This window comes from Schistocerca americana, chromosome 11 (genome assembly GCF_021461395.2).
Source record: "Schistocerca americana isolate TAMUIC-IGC-003095 chromosome 11, iqSchAmer2.1, whole genome shotgun sequence".
NCBI classification, from domain to species: Eukaryota; Metazoa; Arthropoda; class Insecta; order Orthoptera; family Acrididae; genus Schistocerca; species Schistocerca americana.
The window spans coordinates 148,476,026-148,483,501 of NC_060129.1; positions in this window are offsets into that span (position 1 = coordinate 148,476,026).

Below are 7,476 nucleotides of genomic sequence, written 5' to 3' on the forward strand. Positions count from 1 at the left end.
TGAAGGTTTCTTGTGGGATTACATCCACACTGTCTGAGCTATCTCCTTTTCTCCCCTCTGGTGTTCAGATTTGTTCCTGCCTGATACAGCAGTTTTATGGGCTATCACAACAATAATAAATCCTCCTCGTTGCTACTAACATTTCTGTTGAGCCAGCTGATGAAAGAAATACTGTAGACAGCTGTTCTGGACTAAATATTCACAGTAGATGAACAGTATTGGCACTATCACCAAGCTTGGCAGGAGGTGAATACTGTGAGTTGACACTTGCTTCCAACAACAGGACAAGTGCTCCAACAGTGTGGTGAATCTACCTTGCAATAATCATGGTCTGGCAAGATGTAAGCAATTTTTGAATATCACTAGATGGTAAAACAATCCTCTGTTTGCTCTATGTGGTACTCACCTAAATGACCTTTTGACATGCCCATGTGTGTGGGTTAAAATTATAATGAAGCAGGCTTAGAGATTAGTTGTGGGAAAATAAATAACTGTGCTGAAATGAATTCTAGCACTTGTATTCAGAGACATAGCTTATCTCACAACCCACCAGAAGATGCTGGCAATACACCTGCGTATTACTGACATTAATATCTCCTACAAATGAAATGATTTGTATATTTTAGGACAATATTAGCAATGCTTCTTGCAAAGAGGATCTTGGCAAGTCAAAACAAAATCTACTTTTATTGTTGAATAACTGCCCTAAGAATTCATACAGCTAGTGTCTGATCTCAGCCCTCACTTATGCCTCACACACAGCAAATAACAGGTTGTCCATCCACCAGTCCTTACCCCCCAGTGTCAACCAGTCAGATACTGTGCCCTGACAGCATGGGAGTACTGGAACATTTATGAAGCGACTCACGTGAAATACAGTGGTCTTCTACAACTAAAAAGTTTCATTTACTCTACATGTGCTATCAAACCATGAATGTTCCATTGCAGTATAGGAGTAATTAAACCAATGATAAGCTTTTGTGTTATTACTACAAGGCATTAGGGAGATGACAATTTGAGAGTTTTTGCTGTGGAATTTGGTGGTTCCACCACAAAAACATCAAAGTTTGCATCAGGGGCTGAGTCTATATGTGATTCATGGGATAGAGTGTATGTAGCTGATGCTCTGAAAGTATCAAGTCTCATTATTTTGACAGTTATTGTTTCCTGTATGTTTTTTCTCGAATGAGAGTGGTGGTGGCTTTAGATTTCAAATATTTTCTATCTTGTTCTGTTGGGATAGTGTAGATCATCATCAAATAACACCCATATCAGTTGCCACAACCCCCAAGCCACCATCAAATGCGTTCTTGAAGACTTTGCTAGTGGAAGTTCAAACACTGAATATACCAAGATGTCTCATTGGAACAACCTTCCCATAACAAAGGTGAATGACACAGCAAATTGCAACGCTTATGTTCCTGATTCATATGCAGCTTTCTGCTATTTCTCATGGAGTTCTTGTCCTTTAAATGACACAGTGAAATCCCACAACAAAGCTTGTGATATTTGGGACGTAGGGCATCATGTCAAGGCTCATTACATGAGCAGTTACACACGATAACCCTGATGAACTTGAGTTTAATATTATATTTATTAACTGCAGCTTACCATTTTAGTTATTGTTGACTCAGTTCCATAGGCAAGGCAGATAGAATGGCAAAACTATCCACAATCGTACAGGCACATATAATTACCAGCTGTGTCAATTATGAACAAATTAAAAGAATGTATCAGCTTGCATCTACACTCCTGGAAATTGAAATAAGAACACTGTGAATTCATTGTCCCAGGAAGGGGAAACTTTATTGACACATTTCTGGGGTCAGATACATCACATGATCACACTGACAGAACCACAGGCACATAGACACAGGCAACAGAGCATGCACAATGTCGGCACTAGTACAGTGTATATCCACCTTTCGCAGCAATGCAGGCTGCTATTCTCCCATGGAGACGATCGTAGAGATGCTGGATGTAGTCCTGTGGAACGGCTTGCCATGCCATTTCCACCTGGCGCCTCAGTTGGACCAGTGTTCGTGCTGGACGTGCAGACCCCGTGAGACGACGCTTCATCCAGTCCCAAACATGCTCAATGGGGGACAGATCCGAAGATCTTGCTGGCCAGGGTAGTTGACTTACACATTCTAGAGCACGTTGGGTGGCACGGGATACATGCGGACGTGCATTGTCCTGTTGGAACAGCAAGTTCCCTTGCCGGTCTAGGAATGGTAGAACGATGGGTTCGATGACGGTTTGGATGTACCGTGCACTATTCAGTGTCCCCTCGACGATCACCAGTGGTGTACGGCCAGTGTAGGAGATCGCTCCCCACACCATGATGCCGGGTGTTGGCCCTGTGTGCCTCGGTCGTATGCAGTCCTGATTGTGGCGCTCACCTGCACGGCGCCAAACACGCATACGACCATCATTGGCACCAAGGCAGAAGCGACTCTCATCGCTGAAGACGACACGTCTCCATTCGTCCCTCCATTCACGCCTGTCGCAATACCACTGGAGGCGGGCTGCACGATGTTGGGGCGTGAGCGGAAGACGGCCTAACGGTGTGCGGGACTGTAGCCCAGCTTCATGGAGACGGTTGCGAATGGTCCTCGCCGATACCCCAGGAGCAACAGTGTCCCTAATTTGCTGGGAAGTGGCGGTGCGGTCCCCTACGGCACTGCATAGGATCCTACGGTCTTGGCGTGCATCCGTGCGTCGCTGCGGTCCGGTCCCAGGTCGACGGGCACGTGCACCTTCCGCCGACCACTGGGGACAACATCGATGTACTGTGGAGACCTCACGCCCCACGTGTTGAGCAATTCGGCGGTACGTCCACCCGGCCTCCCGCATGCCCACAATACGTCCTCGCTCAAAGTCCGTCAACTGCACATACGGTTCACGTCCACTCTGTCGCAGCATGCTACCAGTGTTAAAGACTGCGATGGAGCTCCGTATGCCACGGCAAACTGGCTGACACTGACGGCGGCGGTGCACAAATGCTGCGCAGCTAGCGCCATTCGACGGCCAACACCGCGGTTCCTGGTGTGTCCGCTGTGCCGTGCATGTAATCATTGCTTGTACAACCCTCTCGCAGTGTCCGGAGCAAGTATGGTGGGTCTGACACACCGGTGTCAATGTGTTCTTTTTTCCATTTCCAGGAGTGTAGATAGAATTTTGAACTGGTGTAAGCATTGCCAACTAACTTCAAACATTAGGATTAAAATAGTGTATTTCACAAAAATGAGAAACACAGTGTCCTATCGCTACTCTCTCAAATTCTTGAGCGTAGCTATATGTGGAGATACCAATGGAATCATCACATTCGTTCAGTTGTAGGTACAGCAGTCAGTCCATTGCTATGATACCAGAGAATCCATTGCTAGGATACAAAGAAATCCAATCATGCTATAAAGGTGAGGCTTTCAAAACAACTGTGTGACTCGCCTCAAAACATTGCTGAAGGGTGTGTGATGCATATTAAATACGTCTAACCATAGATATTAATCTTTTACTTCACAGTGCTTTTCAAGGAACAGATGTAGATCTAGACATAGCAGCCACACTCATCTGTGAGCATTTACTCTGTGAAAAATGGTATATGTTTACCATGGATATACACAATAAATACAGAATTAAATTATTTCCTAAAAATGATTTTGCAACTTCATGAGTCCAGGCTTCCTATACAAAAGGTCAAGTGGATACTACAGTTCCAACACCAAAAAAGCATAGCCACAATTTGGGATGAAAACATATTGTGCCAAGAACAAAGCCCTTTACTGAACACAAAGGAAGATCTGATAGTGAACTACAGACAGTATACCAGACTATTTCACTATGCACAGTTTCTTGTCTTTCGAAGTAGGTAGAGCTCTCTCTACCTTGCGAAAGATAATTAAGTCCAGGGAGTTATTTGTCTCTTGCTCTTGCTTCTATTCAGTATTATGGTTTTTTAGAGAATAAAATTACTAGGAAAATTATTGACACAAAGTTTAATTCTCCATGCACACTGTGTGCCTTGTATACCTATTGATACCATTTCCCCTGTAATTTCACTCTAATTCTGTGATGACAATACTTTACTCCTATGATTTGAACACAACTGATCAATATTCATTTTACTGTGATGGCCAGATAGATCACTATCAGTTTTGCTCCCAAATCAGCCAAGTTTTCAATGTGTGCATTAAGTCCTTTTGGTGAATGTACTGTGTTAGATTTCCCAAATGCAGACATTGGTGATTCTAGGTGTCCTTGGTTAGTAGCTTCTTATGGTCCCTAAAGACGACTCACCAATTAAGTCTTCATGGCCTTACTAAACCTGCCTACAGCTGCTTTATGAAATTTAAGATCAGGATGGTGGCCTGTAAACTGTCAGTACAACAAGCTTATGTTTCCCAATTCACATTGCTGAAACAGTATTCAAAGACCTGTTCACCCCAACATTCATTAATCGGAAGGGGCTGAAACTTTACTCTAGTTTTTGGAAATATAACACTCACCCTTTCCTCTTACTTGTTCTACATGGCAGGACATTAGCTTGTACCCATCACATTGAATTTCTATGACTTCCATGTCACATTCAATTAGAATAGTTAGCACTATACAGCTGCTGAAACTTCACCTGCACTTTTTTTTGTATAAAAGAAGTACACTCTTAAGGAAAAGACACACAAACCAGCTGTTTTATAGAATGTGTTACTAACCCTACTGCTTTTTAATATTTTTACTTAATAATAATGAACAATAATGTACATGTCAAACATCATGCTTAACATGAAATCACTTAAGGTGAACATTTCATTAACACTAGCAAAATATCGGTACAGGCAGTGATGTGCACGATATATGTTTTACTGGTTAAAAAATGTCAGTCAGCATGAATTGCAAACTGTTTTCTAGTCTGTTGCATCATTACATTTTTCATTAGACCTGAACTGTCAATGTTTTTTCCTAATGTTTCTCTAGCTGACCTTTGTGCATAAAATTGCTCAACAATGACCATCAACAAGGAAAAAAATTGTGACACCAAGAGTGTGAAAAACTAGATTCCATCAACAAGTGCCATTCCATGTTGAGATGTGCTTTTACATTCTTTAAATAGGGCCAGTATTAGTAACATTGAGTTCCAAGCAGTAAAAGGGTTGTCATGCAATAGGAAGCACACAGCATAGATCAGCAAGTGAAACTAAAAATTCTGCAGGAAGCAGACCGTGGTGTATTGAAAAACAGCACAATTGGCAGAAAGCTTAGACTCAGAAAATCTAGATTATCCGCACTTCTTAAATGAAGAGTTCTTAATTCTGCAGCACTGGGTTCCAGGTGCAAATCATAGTGACTTCACCGAGTTATGTATGAAGATGCAGAACTTTTACAGTGGTTCAGCTATATGTGCACTTCCAATGTATCTGAGTGGAACTATAATTTAGTCAACAACAAATGAGACTGCAGAAAATTTAGACATTCAAAACAGACTTCAGTTGTTATGCTTGTTGCCTGTGTAAGTTCCACAGCAGAGACCTAATGTCATGCTCAGTGATTGGCAATGAAATGAATAAAATTGATGAAGAAGGGGCAACCATCGGTTGCATGAATTTGACCAAGTGAGAGAAAAGATTGCTGTATCTTCTGCCAGCAATGCGGACAAAGCTACGATTTCTTTACAACTTCTGCCAAGTCAAACCCACAAAATAAAAGGTGACATGTGGCATGGAAGGGCCAGCAGTAAACAATGTTTAACTGCTGTACTTGTCTGTAATTCATATGACATAGACAAACAACATTCTTGGGTCATCAGTAAATCTGAGAAATTGATATGTTTCAAGAACATGTAATTAATGCTTTACTTTGCACCTACTCTCACTATTGGAGAGCTTGTATTGACAATAATAAATGGTTTCTTTTGCTTTAATATTAACTAATGTAAATGTTCACTTTTTACTTCAAAATACATTAAGTTGCCTTCTGCCTTTGAATTAAGGCATTACTGCTGCTATGAAGACATTGTATCGCAAGCCACTTGCACAATCCGTATTGCTGAAAGCTAGATGGAAACAACAATTTGGATAGCATTGGATGCAATACAAGCTGGGAATCAGTTCCATCAGTTTCCTCATAACACTTACAGAAGTGTTTTAGCAATGCCTGGAGACAATATGTTGGCAAGTTAGATGGTAACAACAATATCACTTCACCTGACAATGGAATATTTTGCAACACATTTCAAATACTGAACCTGATGTACAAACATTTCTGTCTGAGGTGCAAAATACACCACAAGAATGTGAGGAGGACAAGACCATTCTGCCTACCCACCATGAAGTGTTAAATGCCTTGGACAGTTTAGAAAGTTTTGCTTCAACATCTGAACTGATCATCCATTTTACAGAAGTTCTTACAGCTGGGCATGACGTTAGCAAGCTTTTTAGTTTCTTTCTGTGACAGCACAATGTGCTGAATGTTTGCCATTAGAAAATTATCTGACAGTACAATTTTTCAGGCATTTTTGTTCCTCTCTGTGATGGCACAACATACTAGATTTTTACTATTAGAAAATTATTGAAGTGTATAATTTTTCAAGTTACAGTACAGTATTTAATGTAAGGGTGTTAGTTTTCATTTTTGCCGTTTGTGTTGTTATTGAAAACCAATGTTATAAATGGGACTGATGTATGGTGTAATATTGTAAAGCTACTTTTTAATCTTCTGCAATAAAAGAATACTAGATATAGTAGTGTTTTCTCTGATAACATGCAAAATATTGCTCTAGTCTGTTTATACTATATATGGTTAATATATAGAAGAAATAGAACTCCAAAAATAGAACTATTTAAAAATAACTTCTGTATTTTGGTCCCTAAGGGTTATTGTTTGTTTTCCTTTCACATGGAGTAAGTAAAAATTTATACTGCTCAAAAAATTCTACAGTGAATAATAAAAACGTACCTTAAACTATCAGATGCAGTTCTTAATGAAGCTGCCACCTGAAACATTACAAAGAATTACTGGAGATTTAAAATTGATGAAACAGTCAACAAATAAAATTGTGTTACCACCCACTAACATCTGATTGTTCCAAACAATACTTGGGAATAGTATTATCAAAGAGAGACTACACAACTGTACCAGTTACTGAAGAAAATTATAAGTAAAATTAACACTTCATTTCAGTACTTTGGTTTCAACTGTGTACATAACTAAAAAACATTGATTCATTTGAAAACAAATTTCCTACTTAATACTTCAAAATTTAAAGCCTGAGACATCTTTCACCTGCCTTGCACATACAGTAAGGCAAAGTACCAGAGAAAAATGTAAAAAAAATCGTCCGATTTTTTATTGATGAAACTGGTAAAGAAAAGAACTGAAAACATTTCTATCTGAACTGCTATCAAATGTATTTTTTCACAACTGCAGCATTGAATAATATGCCATTCTCTTGAGATAGCTCACTGCATGGAACATCAAATT